This window comes from Leuresthes tenuis, unplaced genomic scaffold, assembly GCF_036924035.1.
Source record: "Leuresthes tenuis unplaced genomic scaffold, fLeuTen1.0.hap1 SCAF_4, whole genome shotgun sequence".
Classification (NCBI taxonomy): Eukaryota; Metazoa; Chordata; class Actinopteri; order Atheriniformes; family Atherinopsidae; genus Leuresthes; species Leuresthes tenuis.
The window spans coordinates 17,174,085-17,189,974 of record NW_027325358.1 but is presented as its reverse complement, the minus strand read 5'-3'; the positions used below and the strand labels follow the sequence as shown (position 1 = coordinate 17,189,974).

The window sequence follows — 15,890 nt, the reverse complement described above, 5'->3', positions numbered from 1 at the left end:
TGCCATTTGTTTTCCCCATTTCTTTGGGATGTATTTGTGGGTGACTGGTTGGGTGTTTCCCCTGATAAAATATCTGAGAAAAAGCGTGAGTCACACAACGTCTGTCTTGGAAAAGTGGCACATTGACAAAGTGTCTGCGCAGTAAAAGGTTGTCGAGTAGACGGTATGTAGCTCATCTGCTGTTTTGAAGTACTGAGAATGACTTTTGCTGCATATGTAGAAAAGAAGAAGTGGAGACATGTGCTTCATGTCCCCTGTGGTATCAATGAAATGTTTATTGTTGTCGTCATTTTAAAAAAAAAAAAAGAAAGAAAAAAAAAAAAGCAGCTTAAATGTTTCCTTTGGAGACCAACCGGAAATACAAAATCTCTTTATCAACAGCCATCGATTCTGTCTCTTTAAAATAACTATATAGAAGAAATCCTGCACTTTGTAATCTGTCCCGGTTGCCAGAAAGCCTGGTTTAATTACAACAGATTCCCCACCAAAGCATCCCCACCAGGTGACACAGATGTATTCAGTGACAAGTTCATCGAACATTACACAAGGTAAAGGGTCTGGCAGCCACAGGTTTTCTGTCTCACCTCTTAGGATATAAGTTTCAAATCCGCAGCAGTGACTGTTGGTGCACAAGCACTGAACTAATCAGTCAGTCAGGACCAACATGGGCAGGATTAGTAATAAAAAGTCTAAGACCGTGGAGTACATCAATGTCAACAGTGCTATTACCAAAGAGTAGTTACTGAAACTTCAAAAGTTTCATTTCAAACTGATTTAATCAGGCTAACACTATGAAATAATTTTCTAACTAACAGTTTATGCAAGCATAGCCACAGGCCCTGTTTCAGAATCCCTGTGATCCTTCATACTATCCCGTTGAAATTCTCAACCTCAGGTCAAAACTACACTAATTGTCCAATTGTGATTAGCCCTCCTCTGGCCCTTTAAGTATAATCAGCTTAACAAAAAGGTCAAAACACTTAAATATGAGAAATGTAGCTGTTGGTTTTACGAAAACCCCCAGAAATCATAATTAGACCCACGAGACTCTCCAGCAGCGAAAAGGAGCCGGATTGTGTGGAGAGACAGGAATAGCTGGCATAAACAAAACTGGACATCAGCACTGAGTTGTGGGAAATGAACAGATGCCCAGACAGGCTTTCCAGCTGTGTAACATTTGATAACTGTGAGAAAGATAGAGGACAGATGAGCTTCAAATTGCAGATTCTTACAGGCTTTATTTGTAATTAAGTACAGCACCGATGTTGCAAAGAAGACAGTCATTGTGTAAGGGCGCATAAAGCTACTGTCTGGATGCTTCCAGATGTGCCGAGAGATTCCCAGGATAGAAAGTTTCAGTATTAAGTTAAGAGTTAACACTGTCAGGAGAATTTAAAGTATTCAGCAGATTCAGACAAGATGGAAAGGAAAGGGAGTCTTCCACAGAAAGATGAATGAAGTCAGAAACGTTACAGCATGGTGGCGAATAGTTGCACATGTATACTGATCGGTCTCGCGTTCCGTTCGTCGGTATACGATGAAGCACGGAATAACTATTCAACTGACAAGTGTGAGTCTGTGTTGCAATGATGTGCTTCTCAAGGATGGTTCTGCTCCCAAACTGAGTCTCGCAACATTGAGCTATCTGACAAGAACAACTGCTTTCTGTGAGCTTCTGAAAGAGAAAAAGGCAAAAAAAAAATAAAAAAAATGAAGCTCTGAGTGGTGGTTTGGAGGCCTTGTGGTTGGGATATTTGCCATGTGGAAATGGGATATCAGGGCAGTTCCGGGGCAAGAGCTTTTTATGTTGAGTTTCTCCTCCTTATTTCTTTTGAGCATCTGCTCTGTCCCTGAGCAATAAGAGCATCATTCTAAAGTCTGGGTCATAAAAGAACGGGTCAGACTCACTCTGCCTTAAAAGCAAAGAACTAAGGAACACATTTATGGAGGATGGGGGATATACCATTTAGTTTACTTTTGGACCCGATGGTTTGCCACTTCTGTTCTGTCCACTCCGACCTTAGCAAAACAAAACAAACGACTTTATGAACTTGTCAGTGGAATAATCCAGAGCTTTCAAGGAAAAAAAGAAAAAAAAAAAAAAAGTTCCTAATGTTTCTCAGAGTTCAGCGAGAACAGAGGTTATGAATGTGACTTCAGTCTGGGTCAGCTCTGCATGGATATGCCAGATAAAATGAGTCCACTTGAAGGAATGCATGCGCTGCGTTCCCCAGCCCTGGTGCAGTGAGAGTAACTCTGGCCAAAAATATGAAAGCCCGAGTTACGCAACAGTTTTAAGTGAATAAATGTCTTATTTCATCTTTTAAAAAGTCTTCCCATTACAAAGAAGAGAATATAAACTGAAAGTATTTAAATTTGTGTCGGTGCGACTACTCACTGGATGCAATGAGCCGGTCCTAATGGCATGACTGTGTTTAGAAGCCAGTATTTTGGCTCTTCATTCTTTCGCATGACGTCATTTCATTACATCATAAATTAGCAAATAAAAAGCACAAGTTATATAATAAGAATAAGTTTGAGTTGTAACAAATCACATTGAATTACTCGGTTAACATAATTCCTTAACAGTCGTCCCTTTTTTGTTTCCAAATTAAATTTTATTTAATTTTAGTTTGATTTAAACAAGGGTAAAAAGGAAAGGAAAAGGCCGTCTTAGCTTTTTTCAACACTTACATAACACTTCAATTAATTTTTATTAAATATTTAGGAGAATAAAAATTGTATAGTAATAGTAATGACCCTAAAACCTGCATATATTTGTTTTTTTAAAATGGTTAATAAATGTTAGATCACAAAACAGTTGCAATGGTGACTACTGCAATCCTAAATAAATATGGTAAATAGTTGGCTTTATATTGCATTGGCATACCTGACAGGATTAAAAACCATGTTTTTAATTTGTTGCTGGAGTGAACTTTGAGCCTTGTCTGCTCAAAACATTCTCACAGCACTGTTGGAGTCTCGCACAGGTTATTAATATGAAAAGGTCTCGTTCGACCCACTGGACCCAGGACGAAGTTAGTCAGCATTCAGTTTTGTTTGCAAGCTCTGCTTTCCACACAAGAGCTTTGTTCAGGGTATTTATTTGGTGATAGAAAAGTGCAAATGCATTAGTAACAGGAAAGAGAGCAGAGGGCATTTTGTCACCATTTATGCCAAAATGATTCCAACAATACTGAAGTCAGTAAAGTCTGAAGCAGCTGTGAACAAGCCAGTAGTACAAAAACAAATGAAAGACACTTCATAAATCACTGCTGGAATGCAGCAGCTTCCTCTGTGGCCCCACCTTCTCAACAGCTTCTTCCTTCAAGTCCAGGAGCTTTCTTCACTGAGCAGCTGAAACCATCAGCAAACTACTCCTCATTTCAGTCAAGCACAACAGGTGCCACAGAACATAATCTAATGAAAGGAGGCAGAATTAGCTCAAAGCTCATCTGGTTTCTACGACACGAACACTTATTTCCATTCAAGCTTCTGTAGAATTTGCGAATTTTACGTTACCAGGGACAACTTAGAACACTGATGTTGCAGCTGCGTAACAGACAACTACAGAGTGGCTTCAGTCAGAGGCTCCCTCAGCTCTACTGCAATGAGGACTGGTCCAGGAGGTCATTCCTGCCCCTACCAACACACTCAGTGGGGTTACACGAGTGCCATCGGATGAGATTAATGGCTAAATTACAATAAGACCGAGTTATTCAGTTCATGGAGACACCTTAATCTGACAAAAAAAAAAAATGGATCAGATTGGATTACTCACGATCGGATTAAGACTCCGAGATAACTCGATCCAAACGTTAAAATACATTACTACTAGATTTATTCAAGAATGGTCCAAACCATCTGCCCCATTGCTTTTCCACATACCACCTTCAAGCTGGGACGGATGTGACTTCATTAGCATTGGTCACACGTTAAAATACAGAGGGAGGGAGTCGGAGTCGTCACACCTCCTAGCTAGCAAAAGAGACGTGAAACAACCTTAGCCTGCAAAGAAAAGTAGGCCTTGTGGAAGACAGCAGTCTAACCAACGACACTGTTGCCAATCAGTGGACTCTGCAACTCGGGCTTACTGTGCGGAAGCACACACTGATAAGAACAGCAGCAGGTTAAATATATTTTTGTGCCCATAAAGGCGCAACAATGTGTGAAAAGAACAGCAGATCTCCACTGGCCAAAATTCTGGCAATTAGTTCATTTGATTGTTGGTCACTATGAAGGAGAGCTGCGCAGAACATTTCAGATGTGATTTAAGACGGCGGAAAATGTTGCATTTCGATATCCACTTCCTTATATCGGAATTTGACACTTGATACGCTGATTCAGAAAAACAGAATCGCTAACTGAGAGACATGGTGGTGGATACGTCGTACAGTTGAACGCATTGCTTCAACTACATCCAAAACCCTGCCTGAAACCTGTTAGATTAACTGGAAGTAAACCTTTCAAATATGTACTGATTCTCAGATCAGCAGCAAAGCCACAGAGGAAGGACTCAAAAATAAGAAATCGAGTATTATGAAATGATCGAGTCACAGCCAACGTATGCTGTGAGCAGATCTGAAACGAGCGTTTCACAGCGAAAGTCACACACACTGATCTTGATCAGCATCCCCATACATTAGTCATACTAATGCTCCAGCCCTCCTGGACTGTGTGAGCAGACTGCATGATATTCTCCTTTACTTGGAACTGTAGTGATAAGGTCCTACACACCTAACGCAGACATTCTGATGAGCAAAAATCTTCTTGAAGCAAGCGAGCAGTTTGTGAATGAAAACCCTAAAGTGTTTTGCAAGCACTAGAGAGAAAGACTTTTTTTCATAGATAGTAGAGATCTTAAGAGATTAGAGATCTTAAGATTTGTGTCAATGAGTTGTGGCCAATTATGCTCAACTCCTTCAGGAAATATTTATTCTACAGCAGGCACCCTCTGAGGCTGAGAGTGGACTCAACATTTACACAAAAGAATATTAAATCCATTCATGTTCAATTGATGACTGAGGAGATAACGTGACATCGGTGCATGTGGAGGATGGATAATATGTTCAGTTGATTTCATCTTCATGTAACAACAGCATGATGCAAGCAAATGAATGGTGTTGAGCCTGCTATTAACTAAAGTTGTCTCCTTTTTGAATGCAGCTGGAACAGAACTGAGGATTTCCTTTATCAAACAAGTGTCAATACAGCGAAAAGAGGAAACACTCATTAAACACATAATTAACACCCAAAAGACGAAAGATTTGGGATTAGAAGAGGATCTCTTGTCCCTCGCCACAGTGTTTGAGTGTTAAAACAGACGTTAATTTCTGGTAAGTAGAATTATTGACAATTAATAATCACTTTAACCCAAAAGCTCAACCTCAAAACAAGCATAGAAGTGTTACAATAAATAGTTTATATACTAGTACTGAATATCTTCACATCTGCTCCCAAGAGCATCCCTGAACAAAACATTTATGGGTCTAATGTAATATTAAGTAGAAAAAAACTCCTCTGCAACAGGTAATGCCCAAACTGACTAAATGAAGAGAAGTTACTTAAGTTTCACAGCAGCATAACAATGCTGTAACACAACCAACAAAGCATTTAAAGTGCTAGTGTAGTACAGTTAAGTCTGGAGCTCTGCAGAACATTGGAGACTGCAGCCTCAAAGGTAATCAAGAGGAAAACAAAGGGGAAAAAAATCATTAAAGAGTTAAAAAAAACAGTTTTCAACAAGACAGTGAGGAGGCCATACCTGTCAGTCAGGGGACAGCAAAGGGGCTGGGGAAAAGCTTGCCAGTGCTTGGGAAGCTGAGGTACAAAACCTTATCTGCAACGCTGCACACCTTCCCTTTGAAGTGTTGCTGTGCTGTCGACTGAGCCAGGGACAGTGAAGATGGCAGGCAGGAGTCTAGAGAAAAAAATGTAGAGAGGAAGCAACAAAGGTGAGAAAACAACTAGAGATAAAGAATGCAGCATGTAAAAAATCAATTTAAAAAACTGCACCTCAGTAGGCATTTGCAGCAATTTAGGTTTGATAAAAGTTTTTACTTTGAGGTTACACAGTACATGTCACTGTTTGTCTTCCACTTCTAATGTCTTGTTTAGCCATATTTCCACCTATGGCAGCCATGTGTAACGAATGGCAATAAGGTCTGAGGAATGGGTGGACACGGGAGACAATTGGATGGCAAGGAAAGTGAAGTCAAAGACAGTTCTACCTGCTACCTCTGTTCACTGAAACTATCCCTCAAGGATTATCCTCTCTAATAGACTTAAAGGCACTTTAACTGAGCTGCCAGCTGCCTGTACGCCCCGGCGGAAAGCCACCCAGGTCAAGCCTGAGGGAGGATATCCTTCCATGACAAACCAACACATTCCTATAGTGCCTCTAAAGCACAATATAATAATATCACTCCAAATTGTATCCTCTCACTTTTAGCCCATTTGTGAGTGTATCCAATGGAAACAATGAAATTAATAACTTTTAATTCATTTATATTCAAATCAGAGCTCAGGCAGAAAAAAAAAAAGAATATGAAACCACTATGGATATCAAATATTTCCTTTTCATTTGAAAATAAAACATATTTAGCCCAAACAACACATGAATCCTATAGACTGAATAGCTACATTTGGGTTCTAAAAACAAATGGCAGATTAAATTATTGAATTGCTCAACTTGCATTTAAGTCACACAACGTATCGTGCCTGAGCAGTGCACAGAGATAGACTTCACACCTACTTTAATTTTGATAAACAGTAAATAATTCATCCATTAGGAAGAGAAAGTGGGACAGAGAACTAATCTGCATAACTTTGAATTGCAGTTTAAATCAGTTTCTGTGTCATGCAGCACCATGTGGAAAAAGGATTTTCACTAAACAAAATACGCTGAATTTACCAATCACTTCGAGCAAAATGTTTGAAAAGATGAAGAAACCGCATATTTTAAGGATAAGGTCTACCATAAAGTACACATTAATGGGTAAAACCTATTACTGTGCACACTGATAAGGTCCAATATGACACATAACTGCCACAGGATGCTGCAGTGGACTGGATTTAGAAACTAATAATTAGCTCAGCAGGTCTCCTTCAAATCAATGTTGTAAAGAGACCTGTTGATTTTCAACTAATAATTAAAATCAGTAACAATATTTCATGACTGCGTTAAGTTGAATCATCTTTACCTTTCGGGGAGACGCCATGTTTGCTGATTATAAAATATGTAGTTAAAATCTGATTAACTACTGCAATAACTGGATATGCAAGTCATTTAGTTCTCATCACTATAAACCTACATTACAAAGCTATTTTGTCCTCTTTGTTAGGTCAATTGTTGCCTTCAGGAAAGTCTCCCAAACTGTAATTCATTCAAATATTAACATCAACTAATAAACACTAATACTTGCTTGAAAATCTGATAGAATTTTGCATCATCTTGAACGCACTGTGGACCAGACCTAAACGTAAGAAATATTAGCATCGACAAGCAGAAAAACGATGAACTGTGCGACTACAACTATCAAAACCCGACTTAAATCCAAGCAAATCGCACCAAGCCATGAGACATGAGGAGATCTCCGTGTGCAACCAGGCATGCAAGAGAAGCCTACATTGACAAAAGCAGCCGTTTCCATGTCAACAGGACCTCTGCTGGGAGAGTCCTCCTTTCTAACGGTTTTTGGTGCTACACCTCTGCTGCAGTGTCACTGGCAGAGTGCTACACATTTGAGAGCGAATGAGTTGTGGATGTCAGGGGAGAGATGCATCTGTGTATAGGCAGGATGGATAAAGTCTGAGCTGAAAGCTCCAAAATATCCGTGTGGTTTGAAAGAACGGCAAAGCTGGGTGGCTTTGAGCGCCGAGAACTCATATACCCCCTTGCCCCTCCTTCGAAACTGACATTTTGATTAAAATTTTCATTAGGATTGGCAAAGTACATTATAAAGTTGTAAAGTGTCAGCTAAAGATTAAGTGACCATAACTATAAATGTAATGTTATGGTGTACTAGACCACAAAATAAGTAAAACATTGCTGTGAAGCAGTCTTGCTGATCGTTTGTAACAAAGAAAGAGGGGAGCTGTTAGAAGTGTGTGTTCAACTTAAAAGAAAAAAGAAACTAAGAAACTGTTCCTCCTAATAGAGTACAAAGAGATTATTCCTCTGTATTACAACATGAAATGAGTAGCTTAGAACTTTAAATTGAAGCTTTATAGGGTATTTTATGGAGGAACCAGCAGAGAATATCCTCAGATGATTGATGGAAGAGCTACAGCAGGAGGACATGTGATAGCATAATGCCATGAATTTAGCAAGATAATATTACTCTTAAAATGAGTTTTTACCCATATGGGAGGAAAAGGAAAAGAAAATGTCAAGCAGGGCAATAAAGATAGCTTTTAAGTATACCAGAAATTATATTTTGATTTGCATACATTAGACATGAACCAGTTATGTTACGACACACACACACAGTACTGTTTAGATAATACCTTTACTATGCTCACTAATAAGAGTACAGTGCATATTAAGTTGAGGCCAACACAGATTCCATTCTATAGAATTATCCCATAAATCCCCTCAAAACTGTCACAACACACACAGTTTCCCTCTTAACCCCAGGATTTCCTTCATGTGCTATGTGCACAACTAGCAGCGGTTCAGAAATAACAATGTTGCAAGAGCTTACATTTGCAATTGTATGCATTTCCCATTGCTTTAAATTGACACTACTGAATGTAAGACTGCAGGGTATTATCCTGCCTCCCTCATGGCCCCGTATCAATCTGGCTAGCTGCAGCTAACTCGGGGAACCGAGCACTTGATGCAAAAAAACAAGATGATTGGAAAAAAGAAACCAAATACTCCCAGTGTGCTGTGCTTTTAAACACTCTCGCAATTAGCCAGATAAGAAGCTAGATCTGAAGCTGAAAAGAGGAGCTGTCAGTGGCAATAAAAGCTCTGATGTGGGTTGTAATATCAAAGTGTGTGAACTATTTATAGCCTGGCTTTTATTTCGGTTGCATCCTGTTGTCTTTGTTGCCGCAGCTTGTCCAGCTTGACGACTTTCTTAAGTTACAGCGAGTCTTCTAGTAAGTTGCTGGAGATAGGAGATCTCTGTCGGACCTTCCCACAGAAAAGCTCTTTGATTTCCTCTTTCCTTGATCTTGCTTTTTCTCGTGCTGCTGCCCACACAAAACATTAATGGCAAGTGAGTTCACTTCCCCCCTCCATGCTTAAAACAGCTTAGAACAGTTTTACTTCCACCTTTAAATAAGTCTCAATGCTAACTATACAACACATATTTTCCATGTTCACGCCTACTGTCTCTATCTAGTTTCCACCACATTCAACTTTTAATTTCACATCTGACCCTATTTGGACCCTTAGTCCTGTCTCCTCAATCCTGCCCATCTGTGCTCAACAACCCCATGATTGTCTGAATTTGTTTTATTGGATGTAAATGACTCAAGCGGCAGAGCTACTCATGCACTAAAATACCCTTTCTAGTGCGAGTTTAACCAATAAACGCAGCTACAAAATGTGTTCACCTAACAGAAGTAGCACCCTCTTATTCTCTTACAAGCCTCTCTACCAGCGAGAAGTCCTTAAAACTCATCTTGGCCAGTCGGGAAAAATGCCATTGACTCGTTTGTTCGACTTCTGACCAAATGTCACAGAACTCTGGGCCCCCAAAAAATTCTGGAGATTTGCCCACTCTCATTAGACTGCTCTCACTGCCCTACTAAAGCGCTCCACTTCAACATAAATGCTTCTACATACTTCTGGTCCTTTTCACCGTCAATCAGGTGGTCCATGTCATCATTTTTACCTGAGAATTTACCAGCATATCAAGTGCTATTCTCGAGCTAAGGCATGCTCTACAAAGAAAGTGGTGTTTTCTGCTGAGATAACACTGAGTAACCTAAAACACAGACACTCTTTACACAACAACAGAGTGAAAACAGCGCTGTATTTAACCAACGCATGAGGCAGCAAGGTTACCATGGTGACATTTTATATTGTGACACATAAAGATGCATCCATTGAAATTTTGTTGGCCAGTTGCTTATTTTCATCCCTTTTGAAAAGTTTTACCAGCACTAAACATTTTTCTAAATGAATGTCAACATGCGCTCATGAATAGCAAAAATGCACCAGTTTACAGCATCTTCTTTCACTCCAACACATTTCTAAATAAAGGGGCCCAGATTGCTAGGTAGAGTGTTGTTTAGTACAAATAAAATTCTAATTCTGTATCTAATAAGCAGGTTAGCAGATCCTGCCGCTGGTTTCTGCATTGCACCCTTCACACTTGGAAAACAGACGCTGCCGGTCACAATCTTAAAATACGTTTTCTTTTTACCGTGAAACTCTTCGCAGTACACAGATTATGCTTCATGTTTCACCCCCTGCTAACTGGATGCCACCAATGGTTATTATTGCAATTAGTAGGAATGACACCACAGGGTTGTTTGGATGAATTCGCTTGAAAAGTATTAATCTCACTTCCAAGTGCTTTCTGTCAGTGAAGTGCAAAATCTCTGAGTCTGTGTCATTCCAATAGACCGGTTGTTCTCATCTCAAGGCGGATTCAAGTCATGCATATTGACTGCATGGTTCTCGTCTGTCGCCACCTTCAACAATCAATAAAAGGACACAATTCCAATGAACAAAAAGCTAAAAACAAAAATCTAGATTGACCTACATACTGAAAAGAACAGCGTTGGTAGTGAGCAGGTCTGCAGATGAAAGGAAACTGTACATTACAGACGAAAAATGAAACCCCCACATGTAACCCTAGACCATAACAAAAATGTCATAACTTGGTAAACTTTGACAGACATTCTTTAAATTGTTCAAATAACATAAAGAAATATCAAGAGTAGACTTACAAAGATCATTGTCACCTTCAGAAACATAATACCACTTGAACGCTGCCCACTACCTTCATGTTTTGTCAACACAGGCTTCAAAAGACAGGAAATCTCACTGTCCACATGAGAATGAGTTTAGGAAAGCCCTGGGGTCTGTAACACAGCAGAGGTCTGGAGTGTGGGAATGGGAGGCTTTGTGCAAACAAAGTCTAAGATACTCTTTGAATCTCACTTCTCAAGACCTCGCAGCAACAATCAGGCAGAAAATCGTATTTCATCATCGCGATTCCCATGTGAACTGAAAACATGCCATTCTTGTTTGGACACTGTTGGCCTAATCTCTGTACGCACAGTCTCATTTCACCAAGTCACACTGCCTCCAAGTCGAACATAAAGACGGTGAGGAAAACATATTTCAAACAATCACAGGCACACAACTGAAAGGTTCAGTGATTCCTCATGGTGAAAGTACTGTGTGGATATGGATTTTTCCAAATTAAAATAATTTCTTTTTTCTTTTTTTTTTTAAAAAGCCCATCTTACACAGTTAAAACGCTGAGGACTGGTTATTCTCTTTTTCAAAAAAGGCGCACGCTGTGACAAAAAAAGAAAAAAAAAGGAGCTCTCGTGTACGCTAACTTGAGCAGCAGCACTTATGGCTCATCTGCTGCTACAGCAACAAGAGAACACTTGCCTTCCACCACATCTAGCCTCACTTGCATCTAGCTTTGAATCCAAAACACCGCCGAGCTGCCACTTGAACAACAAACAGCCATGCGAACTCACTCTGAGCAGAGTAATCGCAGAGTATAAAACACATGAGTGACAGCCATGGGCAGTCAGTTACTGCATGTGTTGATATACTGAGAAACATCCTACGATGTTCATGTGTATAAAGCTGACCAGGACAAAATCAGATATATCTGAGATCTATTCAGTCACCTGTCATGATCAATAATATAAAAAAACTTTTTGATCTGTTAGATCAATGCTTCTCTAGCTCAAATATATGAACAGGAGCTCATGTTTCAAAGTGGCCAAGTCTTGAAACCCATTTAATACAAGTGTAAAGGGACGTGGCTTACACCTGTGCAAGTGTTATACTCCCAGCAAGAACTGAGTTTACTAATGGTTTAGACTTTTGTGAACCACCTTTTCTATTATGGATGGTTATCTACTTCCAGACAGATAAAACCATATGTTCAAATAAAAGAGAATTAAAGTGCAGACACATGTGAAACTGAAACTGGATTAGTTATTTAGATAATCCTGTTGTTTGGTGACGTTTACGGAATTGACACCTATGGGTTTGGCTTTCTTTGGACAAAAAGGGAACAGGGTCAAACCTAGGTTAACTTCTAATATTATTACAGTTATGTTTGGCACTGTTAAACACATCTTGGTGTCAGACACACGAGTGTTCAAACAGAAATCTTGATACTGCGCCCTGTAAATACCATATACAAGTTTTCCCACATGTCGAGGTGCATCTTTCTCAAGTTACAGTGTATTTTGCCAACAAAACCAAAATAATCATGGTAAACATTATGAAATAATGGTGTGAACTAGAAGTCTGACAGCAGTAATGTTGAAGTCAAAGTATATTGTAAATCTGGTACATCCTCTGTTGTTGAAGAGATGTCAAAGAATAAAAAATGTGTTAGTTCTAAGAATGTCATGTCCATTGGATTGACTGGATTTCAGTTACCATCAAAAAGGGACATTTTGACATTCATAATAGTGGCATATGCAGGATTGCTGGATTAGACTGCAATGGTTTCATTAAAACCTTCCAAACCAAAGCAGTTTCACTGCTGCTTTGGAGACACCAACCAACAAAGAACCAGTTCTTTCTGTTTTGACTACCAAAGCACCAGCTCCGGGCCAGAAAACCATTGCTGAAGTAGCACTAACTCTTTGCTGGTCCACAGCAAAGGTCCACTGTGACTACCCCCTTACCCCACTGCAGGTGAGGTTATAGAGACCAACTAAAACTGTGTGTCTGCCATGTTTAAATAACAACAACAATAATAATGTATGGTCAGCTAAGCCCAGACAGAATAACAAAAATATCAGCTTCAACATAAAGTAGACGCAATGCTTTAAGTGCATGAGCTCATTGTTCCTCTCATTATCCTGCTGTTTAAATATTGGAAGTGTGCATTTGTGAATGCTGACCACCCACAACGAACCACATTTACAGTCACCGTCTTTGGGTTAAACTTGAACCTGAAACCGCCTTTCAAACGCACTTGCAAACATTGTCCGCTGTTTTCATATCATCAGTTAGCTAAAATCTTCTAATTTGTAAGATTGTATTGTGCTTACATCTAAAATCTTATTTGCATTTTTGGGTAAATTTATTCAAGTAGATTAATAATAACACAGCATAAAAACACTATACTGTAGTTAGAACACAGGGTCTTGTGCATACAAAAGACAGTCTATGAGCAAGCAAGAAAAATGCATTATAGCGTTTACACTAACCGACATCAACTTTACGATCTCTAGTTGTACCTGTGTGTGTGTGTGAGAACAGTATGCATTTTGCTTTTGGTTTGTTTGAGTAGACTGACTGACAGCTAGCTAGGTGGTGTGTAGATTGGGCCCTGTGTGTGTGACACTACAGGGTCATTACATGCACAAACGTTTACATTCCATCAGTAAAATAACAGCCACGCTATAAGTTACCTGCTCTATTCTTGATATGCAGCATGTCTGCCTGCTATAATGCATTTTCCATTTTCTCTAAAAGAATGCGTTTAAGAAGTATTTTTCATTTGCCCATTCGAGACACTGGCTGCAGAGAGTGTTAGAATAGAGGGTTTTGTGTGCTGTACAGACTATAAAGAGCCCCCCCAGGCTGATTTACCAGTTGAGATATTGTACTTTTACACAGTAGACTGGCTTGACGAAGACGAGGACACATCATATACATTGTAATTTAGATTATGCACTTTGAAAAGTAACATTCAACATTAATATTACATGCTCTTCAGTGCAGTTTTTGGCTCAGTTTGTTAGGGAGGGAGTTAACGAAATGCATAACAAACTTGACCAACTCTAAATTGTGAGGTACGTTCGGCAACAGCACAATAAATATGTCAATTTTAACTTCTTTCAGACAGCTAAAAATCCATATTTGCACAAGAGTGCGGTAAGTTAGCGTTAGCAATGCTAATAGTTAGCTAACGAATTATGCGTTAGCTGGCTAATGCTAGGCCCCTCTCTACTGGTCCACTACTGCAATATTGCACAGTTGTGATCTTACACTAAACTGTATTTACCCGAGAAATGTAGAGATAAAGGTAGCAGGCCTCTCCGGTGATTCCGCCAGGCCGGGTAACCAAGGCTTGATATCCTTTGGAGCTTGAAGAAAGTAACGCTGAAGGTAAAAGCCCCTTCTTCGCCTCTTGATTTCCCACCAGCAGCAGTAGTAGCAGTAGCAGTAAGTCTGCACCTGACTAACAGAAGCTAACACTTTAGCACAACAGGCTAACTAGCTTCTACATGCCAAGTTCGTGTAATGTTAGCTGGCTAGGAAAACACCGCTAACGTTAGCTGCTCTTTCAAACTAAGTGTACTGGTCAAACCATTGACTCATTGCTTCTACTGAGTCACATACAGTGGCCGTCGGTTGTTACAGGAGGAAAAAGGACATCCGCTGAGACCAAGCTGCGTGTCAGTTGTGAGTGAGTTGCTGTTCACAAGCTCCTCAACCAGCTTCAGGATTGTTCGACTCCTGGCTCTCTACCGACTGGAGAGAATGGTTGTCGCAACGTGATGACGCCTCAGTTTTTTTCTTATTAATTTTTGGCGCTTGAATGTGACGTAATCATATATTCCATATAGCAGTCACGGTTATCCGAATTCTGTAAGTGTACATTTGTCTAATGCCTATTAAAAATATATCATTTTTTATTATTATTAATAAATTATTATTTATAATTATTATTATTTTTAACACAATTAATCAATAAAGTGTTTTAGGCTCAAACATGAATATTACTAGCTGAAGATATGTGGGAGTTTTTAGCAATTTATCTGATGAAAATGATTTTTATTTAAGTCAAATAAAAGAATAGATAGATGTTTATCTCAGAAACAATAAAAGAAACAAGTGATAAAATAATAACAACAACATTAATGATAATAACGAGAAGAAGAAGAAAAAGAAGTCTATGAAAAAGAAAAAAATATACAGAACAATGGAGACTCAAAATCAAAATTTGCATGGTCTTTTGTGAGGGTTTAAAACGTAGATATAATTCATCTCAGCACATTGGGGCTCATTCATTTATAGTCTCTTTTTTGTGTGTGTGTGGGGGGGGGGGGCAATTGTGGATTAGTGTGCAGCTCAAGTTCACCATGCAGTGCCAGCTATGGTTAGTTTTGGCACATAGTCACTTTTATGCCCTGTATCTGCATCCTCCAGGGAGAGTCTGAAACCCTGAGATATCACGAAGCACCAAACATGTGATCCTGGGAAGTGTGGAATTGAGACTGGCATCCAGTCAATGAAGTGAAAAGCAGACCCTCAAAACAAAGGACGACTGTTAATATCCTTACTTTGTTCCAAAACACTCTCAAACGAAGGGTTTTCAAGGCTGCTGTAACTGTATGTTCTTTGTGGAAACCACTCATTTAGTGACTCCATCCAAAAATATGAACTGTGAGCTTTTGGTGTAATTTATTTTCCCGCTGTTGTGGTTGTTTGGTCAGAGAACCCTCTCACTGCAAGCATACATTTCCAGGGCCAGATCATAGATTTGATAAATACTGTGATTTCATGTTTGCAGAGAGCAGCGAATGAAAGAGACAACAACAACCACTAATAGAATGAATTATGAAGTTAGGCTGTTTTTTTCAGCTATTTCATTAACTCAGGTGTTGTGTTTAATCTATAACAACTCTTCTATGTCATCAATCAGTTTCTGGGATCAGTTTCAACTTGAGTTAATGACTGTTTCACTGAAAATATTTCTGATGTCTGCAGA

General features: G+C 39.4%; 1 protein-coding gene across 3 annotated transcripts in view; it reads right to left on the bottom strand.

Annotated features, from left to right (window-relative positions):
- fbxw7 (F-box and WD repeat domain containing 7) overlaps positions 1-14,660 on the bottom strand; it is a 90,683-nt gene extending 76,023 nt beyond the window's left edge. For 2 of the 3 annotated variants that reach the window (XM_072384873.1, XM_072384874.1), the window contains exons 1-2: positions 14,181-14,660; positions 5,765-5,920 (exon numbers count right to left, since the gene is read on the bottom strand). The gene's annotated coding sequence lies outside the window, so the exon portion shown is untranslated. The remainder of the gene's footprint in view (positions 1-5,764; positions 5,921-14,180) is intronic. The other variant, XM_072384875.1, reaches the window with a different exon arrangement.
- Between the last annotated feature and the right edge of the window lie 1,230 nt (positions 14,661-15,890).